This window comes from Stenella coeruleoalba (genome assembly GCF_951394435.1).
Source record: "Stenella coeruleoalba genome assembly, chromosome: 14".
Lineage (NCBI taxonomy): Eukaryota > Metazoa > Chordata > Mammalia > Artiodactyla > Delphinidae > Stenella > Stenella coeruleoalba.
The window spans coordinates 24,360,332-24,374,645 of record NC_137160.1 but is presented as its reverse complement, the minus strand read 5'-3'; the positions used below and the strand labels follow the sequence as shown (position 1 = coordinate 24,374,645).

The window sequence follows — 14,314 nt, the reverse complement described above, 5'->3', positions numbered from 1 at the left end:
TGCTGAGAACAGAGGGTGAAAGCAGCACCCACGGCAGCTGCAATGACAAGGAGGAACAAGTTCAGCCAAGCAAAGACAACTAGCCACTGAGGTGCTCTTGCCAGAAAGTTCCATCTGCTCCCCAGCCTCGCAGAAAGCAAAGTAGAAAACTGAGGCCCAATGGCACCTCTTCTGCATCTAATTCATGCCAAGGATTTCAAACACACACACACACACACACACACACACACACACACACACACACACTACTTGCACTCAATGTATTTGGAACTCCCAAGACCCTTACCAATGAAAACCACAATAAAATGGAACTTGAAAAACCCACTGTCCAATCACCCCACCTCCTAATAGTCCTAATGCTCTTCCCTCTCACTGTGCATCAGAAGACTTCCTGGCTTTCAGCTCTGCTTTCTCTCAATGTTTCAATAACTGAGGCTCTCTCCTGGTTTCACCAGTGCCTTCCACGATATTATTATTACTTTCAAACCTCTCCTAGTCCCAACCTCTGACTGGAATGCCAGTACTATCGATATGCCTAAAACAGGAATTTTTTTTTAACTTAAGGGTAATATAATATATATAACATAAATAATTATATATATTAATTATAATATGCAACATGCAAAAATTTATACATATATATCCAGTAATTTCATGGATAACAATGTTCCTGACATAAATCTATACTAGAAATAAGCAGCGTGCAACTGCTGATGCTTTTAGCAGTACCTTTCAAAAGACCTATCTTTAAGGCAACGTAGTGAATAATTCAATCTTAATGTGTGTAAAACTGATTCCACCCTCCCTCCCAAAACCAGTCTTCCCTCTCACCTTCCCACCACTCACCTAAAGTTTCCATTATGTGAAAACTACCTTTAAATGTTATGGTTTTGTCGTATATATGACATATCTCCCAAGGTAGATTATTCCTCCTTATCCCTAAGTAACCTACAGCACACTGCTGAAGAGATATTACTCAAAAAAAATACTTTGAAATAGCCAAGGTCCCATAACTAATAAATATATGAAAAGATCTTCAGTATAAATGAGGAATAAAATATGCTAATTAAAACAGTGAGGTATCATTTTTACCAATCTGATTAGCAAAGGTTAAGAAAAACCTTAATAGCAGTTGTGAGAGTAATAAGGAGACAGGCATCCCCACCATTAGTGTGTAGGTATTTGGCAACACCTGTCAAAATGTTAAGTGTGCCAACAATTTTGGTTTTAGAAATTCATCTCACAGGTAAACTCATACAAGTTGACAAGTTCTATACATACAGATGTTAATCACTATTTGGAATAGCAAATACACAAAATAACCTAAATGATCATCATCTGGAGATTAACTACAGTATGGAATAAGCACATAATGGAATACAACGTAGCCACTGAAAAGAATGAGGTAGATCTTATGTGTTAATATGTAAAGATATCCCAAATACTGCAAGTGAAAACAAACACAAAGACACAGAACAGCTCATATAGTAAAATCCGATCAGTTTAAATAAGCATGTAAATTCTTATATACGCCTAGATAATTTCTGGAAGGAAACATAAGCAATGATCCAAGACTGGTTACCTCTGAAGAATGGGAATGGAAATCTGGAGGGAAGAGACTTTTCACTTTATGTCCTTCTGTACTGCTTGACTTTTTTTTAAACCAGAAACATGTTGTAACTTACAGTAAAAAAAAAAAAAAAAAAAAAAACTTAAATAAATGGATGTTCTCTTTACCTGCTCTCCTTCAGGAAGGCTCTGAATGTGCTTCTGGCTTGTGCTTTAAACTCTATGTGAGTGACCCCAGAATTAATATTTTGTCTTGACTTCTCAGTCAAAATCCAAGCATAAATCTCTACATATTGAACATATCAACTGATGTCGTACTATCATCATAAACTTTAAAATAGAATTTTAACATTTGTCCCCCAAAACAAGCAACCCTTCCAAAAGTCACTATTCCTATCAATGTCATCAGCATTCTTGGCTCAAGTTACCTCACTCACATACCCAAGCATACATTCCACACATGCCTATTACACACTTACTGTAAATGTAGGTGTTATGATGGCTACCGAAAATGCAAAAATGAATAAAACCAGGTCCCTGCCATTAATGGACTCAAATCCTGGAGAGACAAACATGTCAATAAATTATTATAACACATTTGGTAAGTATTACAATGGAGTTATTACAAGCATCCATGGAAATACCCAGGAGCATCTGAGGCAGAAGAAGCACATATGCAACAGCGCTATTAGCAGATTTATTTACATGGTCTAAAGGCTTTAAACTCACTGATTCATTTAGTCCCCCTTAACAACTCTGAGAGGCAGGCACAGTTTTCTCATTTTACAGATGAGGAAACTAAGGCACAGACAGGTTAAGTAACTTACCAAATTCATGAGGTCCCAGAGATAATAAGTAGAAAAGCCAGGATTTGAACCCAGGCAATCTAATTCCAGAGTCCCTGGTCTTTACCAGTTTACTAGGGTGACTCCCCAATGACATCAACAAGTCCTGTGGGTTCTTCTACAATACCCACAATTCTACATATCAACTTTTAAGCCCATCTCTTTATCTTCCCGCTGCTTCCATGCTGGACTAGGCTTCTACAATCTCACATGATTCAGTGCAACAGTATCCTGATTTCTTTGCTCCTAATCTCTCCACTTCGATTCACCCTGCACATTCCACTACTACATTAATCCTTAAAAAAAAAAAAAGGAAATTCAGTCCAGCATCAAAATTAAGACCAAAGGTTCTGGGCTTCCTTGGTGGCACAGTGGTTAAGAATCCGCCTGCCAATGCAGGGGACACGGGTTCGAGCCCGGTCCGGGAAGATCCCACATGCCGCGGAGCAACTAAGCCCGTGCGCCACAACTACTGAGCCTGCGCTCTAGAGTCCACGAGCCACAACTACTGAGCCTGCGTGCTACAACTACTGAAGCCCACGTGCCTAGAGCCCGAGCTCCACAACAAGAGAAGCCACCACAATGAGAAGACCGCGCACCTCAACGAAGAGTAGCCCCCGTCTGCCGCAACTAGATAAAGCCCGCGTGCAGCAACAAAGACCCAGTGCAGCCAAAAATAAATAAATTAAATAAATTTAAAACAAAAAAAGACCAAAGGTTCTAGTATGAGACAGACCCTGCTAAGTCTGTAGACTCAGCCTGAATCTCCATTTACCACTTATCAAACCCTACTGCATAATGAGAAAAACAACACTACTCACAACTCATATTTTCTGAGGATGAAGCAAGATGACACATGCAAAGCACTCAGTAAAGGACCTGGCACAGGGCATGTTTAGCCAAATAAAAGGTCAAGTACAATCTATTTTTAATATTTGTGAAGTTACCACTTCCATCATTTCACTTAACCAGCTCAAAAATATTCAATGATTCTTCATTACATGAAAAGCCAAATATATTGACATTCAAGACCCTCCACAGTCTGAAAGCTCACTTTCCAACTTTATTTCCAGCTGTCCTCCAAACCAGTAGTTCTCAAACTTCAAGGTACATAAAAAACACCTGTGGAGCATGTGGATAAAAATGCAAATGCTTACGCCTCAAAGATTCAGAATGTCAGGCCAGAGCCCAGGCATCTGCATTTTCTAAAAAGCATTCTCAGCGATTTTGATACAAATTGTGTGTGAACCTCAATTTGCAAAAAAGTACCAGAACAAAGTAAGGCAAGCCACGTTCTCAACACCTAGCATGCTCTAGCATTCCTCTGCTCCTGTTCACACCTGCCTCCCCCGCCACACACCTGTCCCACAGAACCTGAAACCCTACTCACTAAGCATAGTGTGAGCGCTCTTTTTTCTCTACAGTCCTAGAGCACTCATTATCTTCACCATTCATTTATAATTTAACTACCCTTCAAATAATGCCTTGTTTTGCTGTCTGACTTATACTGCTATTTAACACTTCAGATCAATTATTCCAAGTCAATTTTACTATCATGAGTGAAAAGAACACTATGAACAAGAAATGATATGCTCAATATTTTGTATTTAATTTGTGAAATATCTGATGTATACATAAAATAAATCTCCTTCCTCTTCTATATGTACTGATTCACTGTCTCCTGATTTAATGTATCTTAGCTGGAAAGTAAATATTAGTGGATCTGAAAATCCATAATAACCAAATTCTGTCTTAACACCCTCAAAATATACAAATAACACCCTAGTGCACTTTGTCCTGACTTAAGTTGAGACTCCATAAATCATAAACTATATCCCAGAATCGCCTGAATGTATATATGTGTGTGTACACACACAAACATACACACACACAAATTTGTACTCAACAAACTTTAAAGTGAAACCTCATCATTGAAACAGGAGTCCAGAGAAATAGTGGGCAGTGATCACTGGCCAAAGGACATGTTAAAACACCACAGGTGCCATTAGTCCAAGTAATGGAACATTCTCTAAAAGGTTACTATGTTCCAAGTGCTATATTAAGTACAGTTGGGTATTCCATGGCAGTGAAATGAAAGCAATGAAAATAAAAAGATGTAAGCCCACAAGTATAAGATCAAAGGAGGTGTGAAAGATGGAAAGGTGACAGAGTGCTAGTAACTGAACTGGCGGAGCTGAGGATGCCCCCAACATACCCGCCTGCCAAAGGAGACCCTAACAAGAAGCCAGCCAATCCGTCCCATGGAACCCTGGGAAGGTGAAAGAACTGGAGAAAAGCACCATGAACGACTGGGCAAGGCAGGGGGCTCAAGTCTGCGAGTCTTTCCCCCCCGAGTAGGAAACCATGTATGTGCACTCTGAAGAAATCTGAATGAAGAGACTCTGGACTCTGAAGCCAAGGTTGCAGAGAGTAATGAGGCAGAGGATAAAAACAGGGGAATGAAGTTGAAGTCGGCCTGCTGCACAGATACACAGTGGGTTTCCCAGCCTCCAAAGCAGGAGACTGGAGGGTTCTTCCCAAGAGAAAATGAAGGGGGAACCATGGAAAAGATACAGACATTTGGGATTCCCCCCATCTAAAAAGCTGGCTTGCCATCTACAGCAATGCTCACCACTCAGCAAAATCCACTCACATGCAGAGCTTTCAATCAATACTGGGAGTCTCAATCTTAAATTAAGAGTGGTCCACCAAAAATGATCAGACTTGTGAGGAAAGCCTCCAATGTGAAATAAAGAAACCAAAAATATTAATCAGAAAACAGGTGATTCTAAGAAAAAAATTTTAACTAATATCCTCAGGGAGATAATAAAACTAATAATAACAACTGCAAACATTTATACAGCCTACTATGTCCCTGGGTCCTATTCAAAGTGCTTGACACATATTGAGTCTTTTAATCCGCACCGGGTTAGCAATTATGACCCGAGGGCTAAATCCAGCCTGCTGCATGAAGAATGATTTTTACATTTTTAAGTGGTCAAGAAAAATCAGTATTTTGTGACACGTGGAAATCCTATGAAATTAAAACTTCAGTGTCTACAAGTGAAGTTTTATTAGAACACAGCCATGGTCATTTGTTTACACACTAAAGCTGCTTTCGTGATACAACAGCAGAGCTGAGTAGTTACTACAGAGACTATATGTGGTGTGTTCATCCCCTTATACTGCTGCTCAGTGCACTACAAATCTCAGGGACACATGTGACAATGACAGCATTTCAAGTGTCAGGCATATTGCCATACTTTGACATTTTTAATTACCAGTAAATATCTCTCATATCAAAGCAAGAACAAAGGGCAATTTCCCTGGTGGTCCAGTGGTTAGGACTCTGCGCTTCCACTGCTGGGGCCTGGGTTCGATCCCTGGTCGGGGAACTAAGATCCCGCAAGCCCCAAGGCGTGGCCAAAAAAAAAAAAAAGAACGAAGTAGACTCTGATGTCACACTTTTAAGTCACAGTGGAGTGTAGATTTTTTTTATCTAATTAGATATTGAAGTATTAAGTTTATCATGTAATATCATCGTAGCTATGTCAGAAGAATACAAGATAGGTAGACATTACCAACTAAGGTAATAACATGACATGCCCTACCACACAGCACTCACTCCCAACTCATCAGAGCAACAATCAAGAAAATTAGAAAATTTAAAACAAGGCATTTCATCACAAGCAAAATGTCTTCCCAAAAATAAAAAATGAAAATGAGGCTACAACCAGAGTAAGATTCTGAATGGCTCATTTGTTAACCAAGCAAGGAAAGTCATTTACCAATCATGATTTAAATTGTGTTCGATTACAGCAGACAAAGAAATGTGTCCAGAGAAAATAAAACATCTTTAAGACTTGTCTCTCAGTGAAAATAATTGCTCCAAGAACAGCCTGTAAGGAACAATTACAGCCATGAATGTTTTCCAAATTGGTTGAGAAAATACTAATTCAGTACAACCTGAAGTGGCATCTGCTAAGATGAATAATGACAGATGGCGGTAAACATGTGTGGAGCAGAAAAAAGCTTAGCTGGACAAGTTTACAAATCTTATGAAAATGCAAGGTGTTTACAAAATTTTATTTTACTTTGCAAAATATACTTTTTTTAAAAAAATATGTTACTTATGTTAACATGTGGATTTATTATTTCTATTTTTAAGTAAATTACATAAATATTTCTTAAATGCAAGGTGCTTATAGCCTACAGTGTTCATTATGCTATCTATCAGCAGGTACTCTGCATAAAAATATTTGAATCTATGATGTGTTATTGAACCAGCAGTGTCAACAGCCAACTTCATCCACTCTCATGAACTTAACTATCAGTTCCATAAAATTTTTCTCAGAAATAAAAACTGAATATCCTGATACGTTCTACCACACAACAATACAATGGCTCAGCAATGGTATAGTTTTATTTAAATTTTTCAAGCTCAGGGTTGAGACTGAAATTGTCCTGAACAAGAAGAACTCCCTCAACCACTATTACTAGACACTGAATGGCTTTGGAAATTAGTTTTTGCTGCACATTTGATAATATTTCTCAATGAATTCAACCTAAAATTAGAAGGCCAACAGCACTTAAAAATCTGTAAAACCTATACCGAGGTAAAGTCATTTCAAGGACAACTGACATTGTTTGAATCACAGGTAATGTCAAGCTGCTTTATACACTTTTTTTTTTTTGCGGTACACGGGCCTCTCACTGTTGTGGCCTCTCCTGTTGCAGAGCACAGGCTCCGGACACGCGGGCTCAGCAGCCATGGCTCAAGGGCCTAGCCGCACCGCGGCATGTGGGATCTTCCCGGACCAGGGCACGAACCCATGTCCCCTGCATCGGCAGGCAGACTCTCAACCACTGCACCACCAGGGAAGCCCCTTTATACACTTTTGATGCTGTCAAAAATCAAAATAAGACTCGAGACCTCCACTCCCACACAAGTATGCAGTAGATATATTTTCCAAAGTCAAACTACAGTTCCAACAGCATTTTTCAGACCTCAGTACAAGTACAAAAGTACGTTCCACATTTCAAAACCCATTTAACTGTGCAACAAGGAGTTCCACGTAGTCCTCAATTGGAAGTGATTAGTTGGTAATGCAATGATTTGCTAAAGGGTAAATATGAGAAATGAATCTAACATAATTCTACAGATGTCTTCCAAGCAATAAATACGCTCTATTAAAACCACTGGGGGAATTTCCTGGTGGTCCAGTGGTTAAGACTCGGGCTTTCACTGCCGTGGACCCGGGTTCAATACCTGGTCAGGGAACTAAGATCCCACAAACCGTGCACTTCAGCCAAAAAAAAAAAAAAAATATGTTCATAGATTGATATCAGTATTTGGCAATACTTATCTATGTAAAAAGATATATTCAAAGGTGAAATACATTAAATCTCATTACAAATCAGCATTAAATAGGAACATTTATGATCAATTTTGATGATAGGAAACAGTAACTTTAAACTCCAATTAAGTAAAATGTTATCCCTTCTCCCCCAAAAAAGATTTCATTCTTCTCATCAGCAAACCTTTATTACCAAAAAAAGAGTTCTCAACCATTATTAGTATTGTATTTTTAATTTCATCGATTAAAAAACTTGAGGAAATTTTTTCTCCCTTGTTTTGCAAGTACCTACAAAATATTCTTCATTTTGCCTCTGGGCCCACAAAGCCTAATGCTTATGATCTGGCCCTTTACACAAAATGTCTGCCAACCCTTGGCCTAGAAGAATAAACTGAGACAAAGAAAGGTTAAGCGACTTGCCCAAGACCAAGACTACAGAGTTAGAAAGTGAGAGACCAGGTTTCAGGCTAAGGCAGTCTGGGTGCAGAAACCATGCTCTTAACCACTATACCACATTGTTCCCATGAACCAAGAACAAGATGTCAAGGAAATAATCAAAGAACAAGAAAAGAGGGCTTCCCCGGTGGTGCAGTGGTTGAGAGTCCGCCTGCCGATGCAGGGGACACGGGTTCGTGCCCCGGTCCGGGAAGATCCCACATGCCGCACAGCGGCTGGGCCCGCGAGCCATGGCCGCTGAGCCTGCGCGTCCGGGGCCTGTGCTCCGCAACGGGAGAGGCCACAGCAGTGAGAGGCCCACGTACCGCAAAAAATAAAAAAAGAACAAGAAAAGATACTTGAAACTACTAAAAACTGATTTAAAAATTCAATAGGCAGTCTTATGTGATAATATAGCAGCTGTGTAATTACTTGAAAGATGAGTGGATGTGAAATAAAAGCCATTTTGTGTACTGTTAAAAAAAAAATTCAGTTAGAAGGTCTTAATAGAGTAGTAACAGGAGTTCCAAACAGAAAGCACGAACAAAACAGAGGAGCATTAAGTTAAGACACTGTCAGGTCGGGAACTGTGAAGGTGTGAGACTGTACTTTACCTTCATCAACAAAGACAATGAAGCCTCTGGGAGGGGAAGAAAAACAATTCACTGTCAGGGCAACAGCAGTAGCCAGAGTAACATCTTGCATCGGTTTCCTAGGTCCCAATCCCCACAGGTCTTCCAAAGTATTTGGTAAAAATCAGTAATATGTTCACAGAAAAATAAAGCAAATAGGGAGGGGGGCGGGGAAGCAAGGTAAACTCAGCTCAGCACTGATATTTATGCAGTCAGGATAATGTAAACACTGAATTAATCAAGAATTGTTAAGTATCTATACTACAAGGGCTGGAAGAGGGGGAGGAGGAGGAAGAGGCTCATCTACCACAACAGGCATCAACAGGTATTACCTAAAATTGATAAATCACAAAATAGCCATTTAGACATATTACTTATAAACACAGTTAAAAGCAGTTATCTCTGGGAACCAGACTAAAAAGGACAGGTAAGGCAGGGTACTGCTGATCTTCTATAACATTATTATAAATTATTATCTTTTCTAACAATTTGCAAGTATTACTTTAAGTAGAAATATTAACTTTTAAATACATTGGAGAGAATGTGCTTTACTATTTCACAATCATTGATTCATATAACTCAATGTGCAAATATCAAAGAATAGTACAGGGCTGAAAAAACAAACTAGCAGGGCTTCCCTGGTGGCGCAGTGGTTGAGAGTCCGCCTGCCGATGCAGGGGACACGGGTTCGTGACCCAGTCCGGGAAGATCCCACGTGCCACGGAGCGGCTGGGCCCGTGAGCCATGGCCGCTGGGCCTGTGCATCCGGAGCCTGTGCTCCACAACAGGAAAGACCACAACAGTGAGAGGCCCACGTATTGCAAAAAAACAAACAAACAAACAAACAAACTAGCAATACCCAAGCTCCATCACACCGGTTATGTAAGCACAACGACTCCGTCAATATTTCCTGAGTGCCCACTATGTGGCCAGCACAATACCAAGAGCCAGGGTTAAAACTGTGAAGGATAGAATTTATTTACAGTTGAGTAAGAGACACAAATAAAGCAACATGAAATTATAATATGGCAACTATTCAGGACTCAGTGAAAGCTTCCCAGAGGTCATGCCATAAAAGCTAAGACCTAGGACTTCCCTGGTGGTGCAGTGGGTAAGACTCCGTGCTCCCAATGCAGGGGGCCCGGGTTCGATCCCTGGTCAGGGAACTAGATCCCACATGCATGCTGCAACCAAGAGTTCGCATGCCACAACTAAGGAGCCTGCGTGCTGCAACTAAGAAGCCTGCGTACTGCAATTAAGGAGCCAGCGAGCTGCAACTAAGGAGGCCGCCTGCTGCAACTAAGACTCGGCACAACCAAATAAATAAAAAAAAAATAAAAGCTAAGACCTGAAGGACTGGCCTGGTTGGGTGTGGAGTTAAGAAACTTTTCAAAGTAAGAGAAAAGCATGTGTGTAGGCCTAGGATTAGGAAAAACAGGCAGGGTCCATTCAAGGAACTGAAAAAAGCTCAACATGGCTAGAGTAGGGAGGGAAGCAAAAAAGGCCAGAAAGCAAGCTGATGCCTGATAGGGAGACTTACTAAAGGGCATGTCTTCTACTTTGCCCACTGTAACTATAAAATTGCATACATCCCTCAGCCTTCTAGACCAGTGAACTCTTCCCCAATACACTGATGATTTCAAAATACCTTAGTCCAGAACTATCCTATGGGTGCCAGACCATTTATCTGACTACATGCCGTACATTACTATCTGGACCCAGAAATCAAGGGCCATATCCTAGAGATGACAGAGTAAGAAGCTGGAAAAGAGGCTGGGTCCCTCATGACAGCAGAGCCACCATACCAGCCCTGAATTGTCTACCTCTGGACTTCTCTTACATGAGAAACAAACTAACAACATGTTCAAGCTAGCAACGGTATGTTACTCAAAGACAAACCTAATCTTAACTGACACAGGCGGCTTTGAAAGTATTGTAAGGTGGAGGGTTTCAAAAGGTATTTTGAAGGAATAATTGTCAAGATTCAGTGATTGACTTCAGGACTTCCCTGGTGGTCCAGTGGTTAAGACTCCGTGCTCCCAATGCAGGGCGCCTGGGTTTGATCCCTTGTCAGGGAACTAGATCCCACATGCGTGCCGCAACTAAGGGCCTGCATGCCGCAACTAAAGATCCCACATGCCACAACAAAGATCCCGAGGGCCACCACCAACTAAGACCTGGCAGAGTCAAATAAATAAATAAATAAATATTTTTAAAAAAAGATTCAGTGATTGACTCAATCTAAAAAAGAAAACTTACTATCTGTCATAGGACATACAAAAAAATTGTTGTTAATTCTTCCAATATTCTTATTGGAGAGTTACAGCCACTTTTGGTGTCCTGCATTTTTTAATTGAGATATAATTCACATGTAACATATTAATTTCAGGTGTACAACACAATGATTCAATATATGTATATACTGTATTGCAAAATGATTGCCACAATCAGTCTAGTTAACATCCAGCACCACACAGAGTTATTTTTTTTTCTTGTGACGGGAACATTTAAGATCTACTGTTAGCAACTTTCAAACATATAATACAGTATTATTAACAACAGTCACCACGTTGCACATTACATTCCAGGACTTATTTATTTTATAACTGGAAGTTTGCACCTTTTGACCACCTTCACCCATTTCACCCACCCCCGACCCCTCACCTGCTGTCTGCATCTTTAAAGAATGTAACAAAAACTAGAGAAGACATCAAAAAGTACTGACCAAACTTTCTTAATAATAAAAAAAAAACATTTTTCAGTAAATAAGAGCTATCTGTAAAGTTGTTTTCAGCCCTATTAGATTGCTTTGTCTACAAATAGACAAACATGAGTATAATTTAAAACTGCAAGCAGTTTTTAAGAAGTTCAAAGCATTAAGCTCAACTAAGAATCTTAGTAGGGAAAATAAGCTTAAAAATAGGCACAGATATATAACAATTCCCATTATGTTTACTGGAAGCCGTAAGCTAAAACACACCACCATCAGAGAGACCAGACCTTCATGCTCCAAGGCAGTCAAGACCTTGAGAGCTAAGCTGGAAAGTGGAACCCCCTCAGGAAGCAGGATACCAACTACAGGGCTTCCTGAAATCCACCTGTAAGATTCAGAGTCTTCTCCCCCATCCTGGGAGAGGAAGAGCAGTAACAGCCATCTTGCCCCTCTGCTTTGCAGGCCCACAGCACTCAACCTCGCCCAGCTGAGTCACATACGGAAAATTCTAGATGGGAATTCAAGCCCAACTCTCACAGTAGCTCATTCTTCCTGAAAATTTTTTCTCCCTTTGAGTCTTCCTGTTGAATTGGAGGTACCTCCATCACCCACTGGGACACAGAGCCCCTGCCCTCTCACTCTGGGCATGGGAACCGTCATTGCCAGAGTGTCCTGCGACTTCAAGTAGCAGCTGAGCATTATATACACTCTGATTACAAGTAAACAATACTTAAAAAACATGAATATGTAATAAATAAATAAATAAATATGAATATGAAAAAGACCGAAACAAAATACAGAAAAACTTTACACGTTATTACATTGTTTTTATATTTAATCACTTTTAAAGGTCTCATTTTACCAAAGCCTATACTACAAATGTCACAGGTATTTCCCACATATTTGTTTACAGTCACTAAAAGGAAAATGGAACAGTCCTCTCCAGCACTAACTATTCCCATTATCTACAAAGTGAAAGAGGACACACTGCATTTGCAGCAGCAAACAAAACCACTGATTTTCTTAAGTCTCAACAAAATATCCCAAAACATACTGTGATAGGCAGAATAACAATTCCCAAAGATGTCCACATCCTAATCTACGGAACCTGTGATTCGGTTATTTTACATAGGACTTTGCAGATGTAATTAAGTTAAGGACCTTAAGTTGAGGGAAATTACCCTGAATTACCCAGGTGTGCCTGATCTAATCACATGGGTCCTTAAAAGTGGAGAACCTTTCCCAGCTGTGGTCAGATGGACTACAGAACAGCCAGAGAGATGCAATGCTGCTGGTTTTGAAGATGGAGGAAGGGGGTCACAAGCCAAGGAATGTGGCGGCCCCTAAAAGCTGGAAGAGGCAAGGAAACAGATTCTCCCCTGGAAACTTCCCAAAAGGAACACAGGCTTGACACACTGATTTTAGCCCAGTGAGACCCATTTCGGACTTCTAAAATACAGAACTTTTAAAGAATAAGTTTGTATTGTTTCAAGCCATTAAATTTGTGGTGATTTGTTGCAGTAGTCATAGAAAACTAATACACACACATTAAACAACTTCTAACAATATGTGAAATCATCTGGAAAGAAACATAATCAAATTGCCCAAATACTTAGAGCAGTATGAGATCTAAGTTATTTGTGCATTTTGTGGTATATTTCACTTCTATTTTTCTCCTGCCCTCGCAAAACTCCATCCATTAAAGAGCTAGCCAAAGTGACAATTCTTCAAGCATTCTGCAGAAGGATGAACCATATTAATCAAGAAAATGGAACAGTCAGGACAACAGGATTAACTGGAAAAATCAGGAAACAAACTGTATTTTTCAGGAAGTCAAACATCAAAATGTTTGCACTGCTTCTTCAGTATCAAATGGATACCACATTTTAAAAAATAAGTCCTTCTAGATATAAAGAGCTTATTATTAATTTTTTAGGTGTGACAATCATATTGTGGGTATATTAAAAAGAGAGTGACTCAATCTTCCAGAGACATATACTCAAATATTTACAAATGAAATGGAGCTGGGAATAGGAATTCAGGGCCATAGATGAAACTAAATTAGCCTGAGTTACTGATTGTTAGAGCCGGGTAATGGGTACGTGGGGGTATATTACATTATCCCGGGTTGAACTTTTCCAAATTTAAAAGTTACAAAAACAAAGTCCTCGACCTACTTATAATAACATAGATTTCTTAATATATTTAATAGTTGAAACTCCTTCCTGTAACATTGACCCATCTCAATTTTCTGCCACTTAATCCACGTGCATCAATTTTTTCATTCCCACTCATTCTGCCCTGTTTACTAACCTAATGAGCTTCAGGAAGTCACCTAACAGCTAAAAGGTTGATTCTTCATCTGCAGAATGGGAATAATTATACTTACCCAGTCTGTCTCTGAGTTGCAGAGAAAATTATGAGATAAACAATACAAAGCAGGATAACCATTCAAGAAATCTACATTATTCATAACTTCCATGCTCAGCAGCAACCATTCACCTGATCCCCTTCCCTTCCACCTCCAGTTCCTCTCTCGAACCCTCAATTCATCATCCCAAAGCCAGGGTCCCTCTGAAAGGGTACACTCCTCTCCACTGCCTCCACACACACACCGGTGTTTTCATATCTTTCAGCACCTTCTCTCTACACATCTCTCCCTCCAGCTTTCAAGCATCCTGCTCAATCTGCCCCCCTAGCGAGTCTATCCTGTGTACCCCTTTGCTGGCCCTATTACAATCACCCCATCCCTTCTATTTCAGT

The 14,314-nt window shown here is 40.0% G+C and overlaps 1 protein-coding gene across 2 annotated transcripts in view; it reads right to left on the bottom strand.

The window, feature by feature from the left end:
* The window catches only part of DYM (dymeclin), a 377,292-nt gene that overhangs the window by 361,996 nt on the left and 982 nt on the right, over window positions 1–14,314 (bottom strand). The gene's annotated exons all lie outside the window — the stretch shown is intronic.